Source organism: Panthera onca, chromosome C1, assembly GCF_046562875.1.
Source record: "Panthera onca isolate mPanOnc1 chromosome C1, mPanOnc1 haplotype 2, whole genome shotgun sequence".
NCBI lineage: Eukaryota > Metazoa > Chordata > Mammalia > Carnivora > Felidae > Panthera > Panthera onca.
This window is the reverse complement of record NC_138346.1, coordinates 166,142,997-166,156,844: the sequence shown is the minus strand read 5'-3', so window position 1 is coordinate 166,156,844 and position 13,848 is coordinate 166,142,997. Positions and strand designations below refer to the sequence as shown.

Sequence of the window (13,848 nt, the reverse complement as noted above, 5' to 3'; positions counted from 1 at the left end):
TTTGACTTCTTCCTTGCCAATTTGGATGCTTTTTATTTCTTTTTGTTGTCTGATTGCTGAGACTAACACTTACAATACTGTATTAAACAGTGATGGTAAAACTGGTCATCCTTAACTTGTTTCTGACTGTAGGGGAAAGGTTCTCAATTTTTCCCCATTGAGGATGATATTAGCTGTGGGACTTTCATAAATGGCCTTTATGATGTTGAGGTATGTTCCATCTATCCCCACTTAGTTGAGGATTTTTATCAAGAAAGATGTTATATTTTGTCAAATGCTTTTTCTGCATCTATTGACAGTATCATATGGTTCTTATCCTTTCTTTTATTAATGTGGTATGTCACATTGATTGATATGATTTGTGAATATTGAACCAACCCTACAGCCCAGGAAAAAATCCCACTTGATTAATTCTTTTAATGTACTGTTGAATTTGATTTGCTAGTAACTTGTTGAGAATTTTTGCATCCATGTTCATCAGGGATACTGACCTGTAATTCTCCTTTTCAGTGGGTACTTTGTCTGGTTTTGGGGGAAAAAAATGACTAACTTTAAAATATTCTTGATTTGATCAATAATGGTGGAACATTTCTACATTAATTAAACAGTTAGTCAAGAGTTATGTTAGTAAGCATTTAAGGAATTTACTTTATCATGCAAAGCAAAACAGAAAAAGTTTTTAAAAACAGCATTAACATCACAACACAAGTCCATACTAGTGGCAATGGGAGAAATTTTGCAAAAAAATGTGCTTGTTGCTATATAGTGATCAAAATTTGGCTAGAAATTTTTCTTTATAGTCAGTGCATGAAAACACTGGAATCAACTTATTTCACATATTTAAAATATGACAAATACAATAATAAAAAGTACAAAGTGGTTTAATTCTATCATATTATAAAACCCTATACATTCAAGTATAATGATTTGTAGGGAATCAGTAACTAGAATCTAGTTGATTGCAGAGATTTGTCTAAGATTATTATAATGCTTTCACCTCACAAATTTGCACAAAGGTGACATTAGCTTCTTAAATAAAGAATTGAATTCAGAAATGTTAACTACTCACCAGTTTATGATCAATAAAATTTATAAAGCATGAATCTTATATAAAATTCTTAGAACATTACCATTATTTCAGTTAACATTTATGGGATGCATGCTATGTGCGAGATACTACACTAGAAATTTTTAATAACATATCTCATTTCATTCTTTGTCTTATTAATCTGTAATCTTTAATTACTATCTATGGGAAAGGTATTATCTTCAGTTTTAGAAATGATAAAACTCAAAGAATTTACATTATGTCTGCAACATACAATTAGTAACTATTAATATAATGCAAAATATTTTCTCTTTAATAGAAAACATTTGGTAAGATGTACATCAAACAATTGAAATGGATTCTTTCAGTTAAATTCAACAAGTAATTACTGAATGAGATCATGAAAGCTATTATATTCAGGACACAGGGAAACTATACAGATTAGAGTCAGCCAAGGGAAAAAGTGCATAGGACAGAGTTCAGGAGAAGGACTAAATGCAGAGCTTCTGTTGTCTCCTCCTATGGAGTCAGGACAGGTTACTCTTCCAGTATGGATATATGACAATACATATGAAGTATTGTCAACCAGGGAAGCTTACCTAAGCTTCGTGTCCAGAGTTTTTAGTGGGGCTTCATCATATAGGGATGTTTGACTGATTGATTGCCCTGCATGCTTAATCTCAGTTTCCATTTGACCCAAAGCACCCACCTTAAGTCACATTGTTGACCTTTCTGCAGTGGCCAGCCCCCACCTTAAGACTAAATGGGTGTGGCCAGGCCTCCACACTAAATCACACTGTTAGACTATTCAGTATGACCCAAGGCCCCTAAGCAAACAAAGAAATTCTATCAGGCACAACACCCCTAGGACTCAAAGATTACCCCCTAGAAGCCAGGGCAAAGGTCAGAATTTTCTTTGAGCAAAAGATTCTTTATTATAAATTCTTTCCTACACACCCACTCTATTTGGTTTTGAAAGTATCCAAATTTTTATTTACCCATTTTGAAATGGTGAAAAGCCTGAAATTCCCCATCCCCATCTTCTGTCCTCTCTAGAGAAGGGAGCATTTCCTTTCTTGCCCCACAAAAACCATGAGGTCTGAGAGACATGTCACTATTCTTCAGCCTCCCTATTGTCCCTTTTATATCTTTATTATTCCTCTTTCTTAGGAGAGGCCTCCTCTTATGAGATTCATGCCAACCATCTCTCCACACCTACTTACTAACAAATTTCCAGTCATTTCCCACTTTTACCAATTTAGGAATGTCAGTCTTCCTTTCCATATTAAATCCATGAAGGCAAAAGTTTTGCCTCTAAACTCATTCACCTACCAAATTAAAGCTATCTTTACTTCTTTATCCTCTAAAACTGTAACTCTTTAATCTTGAGCTCTGATAGATCTCTGATCACACAATCTCTTATCCCTTTAGTCCATTAGTCTCTTCCTTCCAGATAGTAAGCTCTTTGGTCCCTTAATCACCCCTTAATCCCATCTTTTTCATTTGCAAACCCAACAGACATCTTTCAGACCCTGTTATTTGATCTTTGTTCTGAATTCGACACTTCTAATTCTGGTTTTTTGAAACATTCTCATCCCTTGGCTTCAATGATCCCACTCTCTCCTACTTCTCCTGCCTTACTGCCAATTTCCTTATTACTTTCCTCTATTCCTCTGCTCACTCCTCAAATATTATTGTACCCTAGAATTCTTTCCTGTTTTTCTTTTCCTCCCTTCATTCCTTTCCTGGGCTTGACAATGCCCTCAGAATACAGTCAAAATTATACAACATAGAATATGAAACCTTATATCATCTGAGTCTTGTCTATGTTGAACTGAGTTCTGATTCCCTTTATAGCTTTGTCTCAGCCAACCTATGGTACACAAAGTAACAACCTTATCAGTTAATGTAAGTTTTTCAGATGTTCCAGGTTTTTCTTATCTCTGTGTCTTTGTTCATGCTGCTCCCTCTGCACAGGCACTTTAGAAGAACTTATTCAACCCTGTGGTCCCAAGGGAGGAGCACTTTATCTATGCAATACCAATGAGACCACTGGCCACAACTCTCTAACCACAGTGACTGGCTCAGGAAGGGACATATGACTCAGGTGAAGTCAATTAGAACCCAGAAAGTTCAATTCTGAGACATCGAACCTCCAGGAAAGCAGATTCTCTCTCTTCTCCTATCTGTTGTGGGCTTTGGGGGCCACCACAAATAGCCTGAGAATGGAGTCAATCCAAAGGAAACAAACTGAAAGATTGGATATTGGTGGTATCATCTGAGCCCAGGGTGAATCTACCACTGATGCTCGAGCCACTGCTAGACCTTGTCAGCTTACATGATTAAATAAATTCTCTTTGTGCATAAATTAGTTTGGATTTATTTTTCACTTTCTACAAGAGGAAGTCTAAAAACAGATACTGTGCTCAACAAATATTTGTCAAATAAATGGAAATGGTAAAATTAGGAGATTAATGATCTCATGGGCCAATCTGAGAATTAAATGATTTAACAGTCTGAAGTGCCAAGCATAGTGCCTAGCAAAAGGCAGATAACCCAAAACTTCCTTTCGGTTTCTGTGCCCCTTAGCCTTCTCACTATCCGCACAAAGGCCACACAACATAATTCAAAATGGCTACCTGCACCAGATTTTATAGTAATACGAAAATACATACTCTCAAGCATTTCGATTATTAAATCCTAGACTTTTTCTCTATAAATCCTTTCCTCCTATTAAAGACCACAATTTTAAACACATCCCTTAGTATAGCATCTTAAAATTTTTTGCCTGCTATGCATGCAAAAACATAATATTTAGAGTAAAAGATTGTCAGACCTGACTTCATATTTAAAACTTCTGCATGTCAAAAACATCATAACAAAAATTTAAAATATATTGCACTTGGAAAACTACCTAACATGTGTAAACACAGAGTATCTTAAAAATCTTACAAATCTTGAAAAAAAGACAAACGCCATACTGGGAGAAAAAATATGTGTTGCATATAAACTGTTCATTTGCAAAATAATACCTACAAATAACCATTAATTATATTTTTAATATCAACAAACTTATCAAAGGCGTATTCATTAAACCAACAAAATATAACTCTCTCCCTTGTATTGGCAAGTTGGAGAAAGGAACAGAGACACATGTATACCTATGCTCTGCTGGTGCAAATGTAAATTGTCAGGATGGTAACTTACAATTTACCTCAAAAAATATATAACCTTTGACCCACAATTCCACTTCCAAGAATTTATATTTGGGAATTAATCATAGAAATCCACAAAGAATTAGAAATAATGATGTAAATGTAACAATATACTTTATAAGTGTGAAAAATTGAAAGTAGATTACTGGCATCTATTATTTAATTGTTGAATTCCCATTTATTAACTTTATTGTCTATCAAATGGTCTACTGAATTTCACATACATTGTCTCATTCAGTTTTTATTTTATAGATTTAAAAATTTGATTCAGAGATGTTAAACCTCTTGATCAAAATAATAAACCTACTGGATAGGGGTGGGGAGGGAAAAAAATCATAAAGCTATTAAGTGGCAGATTCAGAATTCAAACCCAGTTGTATTTATTTCCAAAATCTATGATCTTTACTACTATTTTTAGATTATTTATTTATTTATTTACTTTCAAGTTAGTTAACATACAGCGTAGTCTTGGCTTCAGGAGTAGAACCCAGTGATTCATCTCTTATGTATGACACCCAGTGCTCATCCTGAAAAGTGCCCTCCTTAATGCCTGTCACGCATTTAACCCACCACCCCCTCCAGCAACCCTCAGTTTGTTCTTTGTAGTTAAGAGTCTCTTATGGTTTGCCTCCCTCTCTGTTTTTATCTTATTTTTCCTTCCCTTCCCCTATGTTCATATGTTGAGTTTCTCAAATTCCACATATGAGTGAAATCATATGATATATCTCTTTCTCTGACTGACTTATTTCATTTAGCATAAAACCCTCCAGTTACATCCACATTGTTGCAAATGGCAAGATTTCATTCTTTTGCATCACCAAGTAGTATTTCACTGTGTATATATACCACATCTTTTTAAAAATTTTTTTAATGTTTTTATTTATTTTTGAGACAGAGAGAGACAGAGCATGAGCAGGGGAGGGGCAGAGAGAGGGGGAGACACAGAATCTGAAGCGGGCTCCAGGCTCTGAGCTGTCAGCACAGAGCCTGACTTGGGGCTCGAACTCATGGAGTGTGAGGTCACAACCTGAGCTGAAGTTGGACGCTCAACCAACTGAGCCACCCAGGCGCCTCTATATACCACATCTTAATCCATTCATCAGTTGATGGACATTTGGGCTCTTTCCGTAATTTGGTTATTGTTGATAGTGCTGCTATAAACATCGGGGTGCATATGACCCTTCGAATCAGCATTTTTGTATCCTTTGAATAAATTCCTAGTAGTGCAATTTCTGGATCATAGGGTAGTTCTATTTTTAACTTTTTGAGGAACCTCCATACTATTTTCCAGAGTGGCTGCACTAGTTTGCATTCTCACCAACAGTGCAGAAGGGTTCCCCTTTATCCACATCCTTGCCAATATCTGTTGTTTCCTGAGTTGTTCATTTTAGCCATTCTGACTGGTGTAATGTGGTATTTCATTGTGGTTTTGATTTGTATTTCCCTGATGATGAGTGATGTGGAGCATCTTTTCATGTGTTTGTTAGCCATCTGGATGTCTTCTTTCGAAAGATGTCTGTTCATGTTGTCTGCCTGTTTCTTTACTGGGTTATTTGTTTTTCTGGGTATTGAGTTTGGTAAGTTCTTTATAGATTTTGGATATTAACTATTTGGCAGATATATCATTTGCAAATACCTTCTCCCATTCCACTGGTTGCCTTTTAGTTTTGTTGATTGTTTCCTTTGCTGTGCAGAAGGTCCCAACAGTTCATGTTTGCTTTTATTTCCCTTGTCTTCAGAGACATGTCAAATAAGAAGTTGCTGCAGCCTAGGTCAAAGAGGTTGCTGCCTCTTTTATCCTGTAGGATTTTAAGGGTTTCCTGTCACACATTTAGGTCTTTCATCCATTTTGAATATATTTTTGTGTTTGGTGTAAGAAAGTGGTCCACTTTCACTCTTCTGCATATTGCTGTACAGTTCTCCCAGCACCATTTGCTAAGAAACTGTCTTTTTTCCATTGGTTTCTCTTTCCTGCTTTGTCAAAGATTCATTGGCCATATATTTGTGGGTCCATTTCTGGGTTCTCTATTCTCTTCCATTGATCTCTGTGTCTGTTTTTGTGTCACTACCATACTGTCTTGATGATCACAGCTTTGTAATACAGCTTGAAGTCTGGGATTGTGATGCTTCCAGCTTTGGTTTTCTTTTTCAACATAACTTCGGCTATTTGGGGGTCTTTTGTGGTTCTATGCAAATTTTAGGATTGTTTGTTCTAGCTCTGTGAAGAATGCTGGTGGTATTTTGAAAAGGATTGCATTGAATGTGTAGATTGCTTTGGGTAGTATCGACACTTTAACAGTATTTGTTCTTCCAATCCATGAGCATGGAATGTTTTTCCATTTCTTTGTGTCTTCTTCAATTTCTTTCATGAGCTTTCTATAGTTTTCAGCATACAGATCTTTTAACTCTTTGGTTAAGTTTATTCCTAGGTATTTTACGGTTCTTGGTGCAATTATAAATGGGATCAATTACTTTTATCTCTTTCTGCTGCTTCATTATTGGTGTATAGAAATGCAACCAATTTCTGTACATTGATTTTATATGCTGCAACTTTGCTGAATTCCTGTATCAGCTCTACTAGTTTTTTGGTGGAGTCTTTTGGGTTTTCCATGTAGAGTATTATGTTATCTGAGAAAAGTGAAAGTTTGATTCTTATTTGACAATTTGGATGCTTTTATTTCATTTTGTTGTCTGATTGCTGAGGCTAGGACTTCCAACACTATGTTGAACAAGAATGGTGAGAATGAACATCCCTATCTTGTTCCTGATCTCAGGGGGAAGCTCTCAGTTTTCCCCACTGAGGATGATATTAGCTGTGGGCCTTTCATATATGGATTTTATTATGTTAAGGTATGTTCTTTCTATCCCAACTTTCTTGAGGGTTTTTTATCAAGAAACGATGCTGTATTTTGTCAAATGCTTTTTCTGCATCTATTGACAGGATCATATCATTCTCATCCTTTCTTCCATTAAAATGGTGTATCACATTGATTGATTTGTGAATTTTAAACCAGCCCTGCAGCCCAGGAGTAAAGCCCACTTGATCATGGTGAGTAATTCTTTAAATGTAGAGTTGAATTCAATTTGCTAGTATCTTGTTGAAAATTTTTGCACCCAGGTTCATCAGGGATGTTGGCCTGTAATTCTTCTTAGTGGGGTCTTTGTCTGGTTTTGGAATCAAGGTAATGCTGGCTTCATAGAATGAGTTTGGAGACTTTCCTTCCATTTCAATTTTTTGGAACAGTTTGAGAACAATGGGTATTAACTCTGTTTTAAATGTCTGGTAGAATCCCCCTGGGGAGCCATCTGGCCCAGGACTCTTATTTGTTGGGAGATTTTGATAATTGATTCAATTTCTTTACTGGTTATGGGTCTACTCAAATTTTCTATTTCTTCCCATTTGAGTTTTGGTAGTGTGTGAACGTCTAGGAATTTGTCCATTTCTTCCAGATTGTCCCATTTGTTGGCATATAATTTTTCATAGTATTCTCTTATAATTGTTTGTATTTCATGGTGTTAGCTGTGATCATTCCTCTTTCATTTGTGATTTTATCTATTTAGGTCCTCTCTTCTTTTTGAGAAGTCTGGCTAGCGGGTTATCAATTTTGTTTATTCTTTCAAAAAACCAGCTCTCAGTTTCATTGATCTGTTCATTGATCTCTTTTTTTTTGGATTCTATCTTGTTTATTTCTGCTCTAATCTTTATCATATCCCTTTTTCTACTGGCTTTGGGTGTTATTTACTGCTCCTTTTCTAGGTCCTTCAAGTGTAAGGTTAGACTATGTGTTTGGGACCTGTTTTTGCTTCTGGAGATAGGCCTGAATTGCAATGTATTTTCCACTTAGGATTGCCTTTGCTGCATCCTAAAGGATTTGGACTGTCATGTTTCATTTTCATTTACTTCCATGTATTTTTAAATGTTTCTTTCACTTCCTTTTTAACCCATTCATTCTTTAGTAGGATGTTCTTTAACCTCCATGCATTTGGGGGCTTTCCAGATTTTTTCTTGTGGTTGATTTCAAGTTTCATAGCTTTGTGATATGAAAATATGCATGGTATGATCTCTACCTTTCCTTATCTGTTGAGAGCTGTTTCGTGACTCAGTATGTGATCTATTTTGGAGAATGTTCTGTGTGCATTCAAGAAAAATGTATATTCTGCTGCTTTAGGATGAAATGTTCTGAATATATGTGTTAAGTCCATCCAGTCCAATGTGTCACTCAGAGCCATTGTTTCCTTATTGATTTTCTGCCTAGATGATCTGTCCATTGCTATAAGTAGAGTATTTAAGTCCCCTACAACCATGGTATTGTTACCTATACATTTATTTATGATTGTGATTAATTGACTTACATATTTGGGTGCTTACACATTGGGGCATAAACACTTAAAATTATTAGCTCTTCTTGATGGATAAACCCCTTAATTATGATATAGTGCCTTTCTTCATCCCTTGTTACAGTCTTTGGTTTAAAATCTAGCTTGTTGATATAAGTACGACTACAGCAGCTTTTTTTCTTTCTTTTTTTGATGTCCATTAGTGTGATAGATTGTTCTCCATCCCCTCACTTTCAATCTGCAGTTGTCCTTGAGTTTAAAATTAGTCTCTTTTAGGCAGCATATTGATGGGTCTTGTTTGTTTGTTTTTTTTTAAATTTTTGATGTTTTTCTATTTATTTTTGAGACAGAGAGAGACAGAGCATGAGCAGGGGAGGGGCAGAGAGAGAGGGAGACACAGAATCTGAAGCAGGCTCCAGGCTCTGAGCTGTTAGCACAGAGCCTGACACGGGGCTTGAACTCACAGACTGTGAGATCATGACCTGACCTGAAGTCGGACGCTTAACTGACTGAGCCACCCAGGCACCCCAGGTCTTGTTTTCTTATCCATTCTGATACTCTATACCTTTGATTGGGGCATTTAGTCCATTTACATCAGAGTGATTATTGAAAGATATGAATTCACTGCCATTGTGTTATCTGTAGATTTCATGTTTGTTGTGATGTCTCTGGTTCTTCACAGTCTTTGCTGTTTTCCACTCACAGAGTCCCCCTTAGGATCTCTTGTAGGGCTGGTTTAGTGGTCACAAACTCCTTTAGTTTTTGTTTGTCTGGGGAAGCGTTTGTCTCTCTATTCTGAATGACAGCCTTGCTGGATAAAGGAGTCTTGGTTGCATATTTTTCCCATTCAGCACATTGAATATTTCCTGCCACTCCCTTCTGGCCTGCCATATTTCAGTGGACAGGTCTGCTACTACCCTTATGTGTCTACCCTTGTAGGTTAAGGCCCATTTGTCCCTAGCTGCTTTCAGAATTCTCTGTTTATCTTTGTATTTTGCCAGTTTCACTATGATATGTCATGGTTTTGACCTATGTTTGTTGATTTTGAAGGGAGTTCTCTGTGCCTCTTGGACTTGGATGCCTGTTTCCATCCCCAGATGAGGGAAGTTCTCAGCTATAATTTGCTCAAATAAATCCACAGCCTCTTTCTCCCACTCTTTTGGAATTCATATGATTTGGATATTGTTTCATTCCATGGGATCACTCAGCTCTCTAATTCTCCCCTTGTGATCTAGTAATTTCCTTTCCCTCTTATTTTCAGCTTCATTATTTTCCGTGTTATCTTCTATTTCACCTATTCTCTCCTCTGCTTATTCCATCCTCACTGTCACTGTATTTAGTTTATTTTGCATCTCAGTTATAGCATTCTTTAATTCATCGTGACTAGTTTTGAGGTCTTTGATCTCTGCAGCAAAAGTTTCTCTGGTGTCTTCTATGCTTCTTTCAAGCTCAGCTATTAGTCTTATGACTTATCCTAAATTCTTTTTCAACATATATTGTTTATATCTGTTTTGAACAATTTTCTGGCTGTGATTTCTTCTTGAACTTTCTTTTGGGGAGAATTCCTCTGTTTTGTCATTTTGTCTAAGTTTCTGTCTTTTGAGTATTTTAATTTTTTTTAAAAAAGAGACAGAGTGCAAGTTGGGGAGGGGCAGAGAGAGAGGGAGACACAGAACCTGAAGCAGGCTCTAGGCTCTGAGCTGTCAGTACAGATCCTGATGCAGGGCTTGAACCCATGAACCATGAGATCATGACCTGAGCTAAGGCCGGATGCCCAATCAACTGAGCCACCCAGGCACCCCTGGGTGTTTTAAATTCTTGTTGTCTGTCCTGAGCCTACCAGTACTTTCATATTAAGAAGGGATCATACACTGTCCAGGTCCTGTCACTTCAGGAAGTGTTTTTGGTGTATGTTGCATGCACTCTGCTGTTGCATTTTGGCTGCTCTGTCCCACTGGTCAGTCCTCTGTAAAGCTCCTCCTTGCTTGTAGTGGTGGAGTGTTTGGACCTTTTACCAGGAATGCTTTGATTTGTTTGTTCAAGTAAATCTGGCGGTGTGGGGTAGGGAAAGGAAAAGTGGGGGAGGGGGGCAGGAGCCTGATCCCAGAAAGAGAAAAATGAAGGGGGCGAAAAGAAGATGAAACAGAGAATCAAAAAAGTAAAGTCTAAATCCAGAGAAAGAGAAAGGAAAATAAAGAAGAAAGAGAAAAGGTGGAAAAAGAATAGAATAAAAATGCTTGATAAAACATTTAGATATATAATTATTTAAAAATTTTTTTAATGTTTATTTATTTTTGACAGAGAGAGAGAGAGAGACAGAGCATGAATGGGGGAGGGGCAGAGAGAGAGGGAGACACAGAATCTGAAGCAGGCTCCAGGCTCTGAGCTGTCAGCACAGAGCCCAATGTGGGGCTCGAACTCACAGACTGTGAGATGATGACCTGAGCTGAAGTCAGACACTCAACTGACTGAGCCACCCAGGCGCCCCGAGATGCATAATTATTTTATATATATATATATATATATATATATATATATATATAAAATTATTTAATGTGTGTGTGTGTATATATGTATATATATATATATATATATATATACATATATACACATATACACATATAATAAGAACTGACCAAAAACAAATCAGAAACTATAAGCCTGATTCCAAAAGAAAAATAATAAAAGGGTAAAAATAAAAATAAAATAAATTAAACTAAAATACAAAACAAAAAAATAGTTGTCTGTAGATGCCTGGGACTAGTGACTGTGCTGGTTTGGAGGAGAGGCCATCTGGTTCACTTAGTGTCAGTTTTTCTCCAGTAGATAAGCAGTTGCCAGGTCCAGAGTGGCGGGGTTTTGTGTAAGCATGTCCCGCCTCCACTGGAGGCCACTGTGCTGCTCTCTGATGTCCCACCACGTTGGTGTTGAAGGTAAAATGAACATCTCTTCCCCCTGACCAGATATCTCTACCCATGCTGTTCAGGCAGCCCTTACAGAATAGTGAGAGCAGTCGGCTTGCTCTACTCCACAGTCTCCCGATCTTTGTAGGCACTCAGCTGGGAGTCAAATGCAAAACCTTAAAGGACCCAGCTGGGTGTGGTTCCTCTCCCCTGTTCCAGAATAGAGCCACTCTGGCCTGCTGATAAAAGGCCTTTGGTTGGCACCTGCAGGGTCTTTTGTCCTTGGAAGGGCAATAAAGCCTCTTCCCAAAGTACTTGAGGAAGGGAACTGTTCTCTCCCAGTGAACCCCTGAGATTGCTACACTGAACTATGCACTCTGGGGCTGACTCCCACTTCCCAGGAGCATGAGCCAAGGCTCCCGGTTTTGCTCTGGAGAAAGCCACACACTTCTGAACCTCAAGTTTCAGCCCCTAAGGCTGTTTGCAAAAAAGAAACTGGAACTCTCCATATTTCTCATTCCCCAGTCCATGGTCCAGAGAGGTTTTCTCTTGTCCTAACTCGATGCTGCACTTTCACACCTCTCTCTCTCTCTCCCTTTTGTTTCTCCACAGAAAAAGTTCCCTCCCCTTTGTGCCTATGCCGTTTTATCTCCCGCAATTCACATACACACACCTCGATCCTGCCAAGCTGTCTCCTTCCAACTGTGGAGATCCTTCTGTACTCGGCAGACTGATTTCCTGGATGTTCCAAGTGATCTGACCTCAATACAGCTGTGTCTGAGGGACGAGGAAAATCCGGGTCTCCCTACTTCTCCACCATCTTAACTCCCTCTCAATTGTCTTTCTTTCTTTTTCTTTCTTTCTTTCTTTCTTTCTTTCTTTCTTTCTTTTTCTGTTTTATTTTATTATTTTTGAGAGAGAGGAAGACAAAGAGCAAGCAGAGGCGGGGCAGAGAAGGAGGGAGACAGTGTCCAAAGCAGGCTCCATGCTGTTAACACAAACGTTACGTTACATGGGGCTCAAACCCACAAACCGTGAGATCATGACCTGAGCGGAAGTTGGATGTTCAACTGACTGAGCCACCCAGGCACCCCTATTTTTAGATTTTCTCATCTAAATTCTTATCTAGCCATTTGATGTTACATATGATGTACATATTAAAAGTGATATAAAGGAATATTAATTATCTAGGGAAATATTTATGATATTGTTAGTTGAAAAAAACATATTGTAAGACTTTAGACATAGAATTATTTTCTTTTTGACAAAATAAAATATGGGTCTCTGTTCACAGAAAAAGAACTGTGATAAAACATCCTAAAAGATGGTTACCTTGGGGCGGTAAAATTGTATCTTAGAAATTTTTTACTGCTGTTACTCTTGTTTTTCCTAAATACACAAAGACTAACACCTAGAGAATACATATAAATATGTATTATTTTTGCAGCCAAAGAGTTATTTAAAAACTTCAGTATGGCCTTAAGTTTTCTTTCCTTCTTGTGAGATTTGGAAAGTCAAAAGCCTTTTAAAATAAAAAGTTTAAAATGTCTTTCCATTTAACACCCCAAAAAAGTTTTTACAAAAGTACATAAAGCTAAAGATTAAAACAATAATAACTTAATGATTTTAAAAGTAAAGGATAAACCAATAGAAAATAGAAAAGTTGAAAGTAGACAAAAGAAAGATAATTGATAATTTTCAAGCAATCACCTTTAAAATGCTTCTGTTCTCTGTTCCAGGCTGTGGCACTTTTTCCTGAGGGAGGAGCCAAGATGCTTTTGTGTGAATAAGAGCTGGAGCCTCTCCAATTGGCCTGCTCTCCAAGATAGTTTACAAATGTAATAAGGCAATCTGTTTTCTTCGTAAGGCAGGAAAAATCTGAAATGAGCAAGACATTTTAGCTCTGACTTCAAAACTACTAAGTTTTGATTGTATCCTACCGTGGAAATAATAGATTAGTTATTCCTATGACTCAAAATCAAATGTAAATATTTTTATTACTCAAAACTAGTGAGGATACATCCAATTAAATTAAAATAGAGTCTCTAATGCTGAATTGAACATAAAATTCCTGCTTAGATTAAGTTAGCATTCGGAATCTTATTATAATTCCAAAATCAGCTTTTCAACTCTTCTAGAACAGTGACAGAAAAGCAGTTTAATGTGAGTTTGAAATATTTATATGTTTTATTTGAAATTTTGCAAGGGATTCTGTTACTTTTTTTAAAAGTTCTCAGAAATCTGTCTTATTATTTTAAAATATTTAAAAAAATACTCTAAAACCAAATTAGAAAAATATTATTATAGCCCTCATAGACCAGTGACGAACCAGGCAAAGGTGGAT

General features: G+C 37.0%; 1 protein-coding gene across 1 annotated transcript in view; it reads right to left on the bottom strand.

The window, feature by feature from the left end:
- Nucleotides 1-13,397, bottom strand: part of CC1H1orf141 (chromosome C1 C1orf141 homolog) — a 65,724-nt gene extending 52,327 nt beyond the window's left edge. The window contains exon 1 of the mRNA XM_060626228.3: nt 13,215-13,397. The gene's annotated coding sequence lies outside the window, so the exon portion shown is untranslated. The remainder of the gene's footprint in view (nt 1-13,214) is intronic.
- Nucleotides 13,398-13,848: the final 451 nt, after the last annotated feature.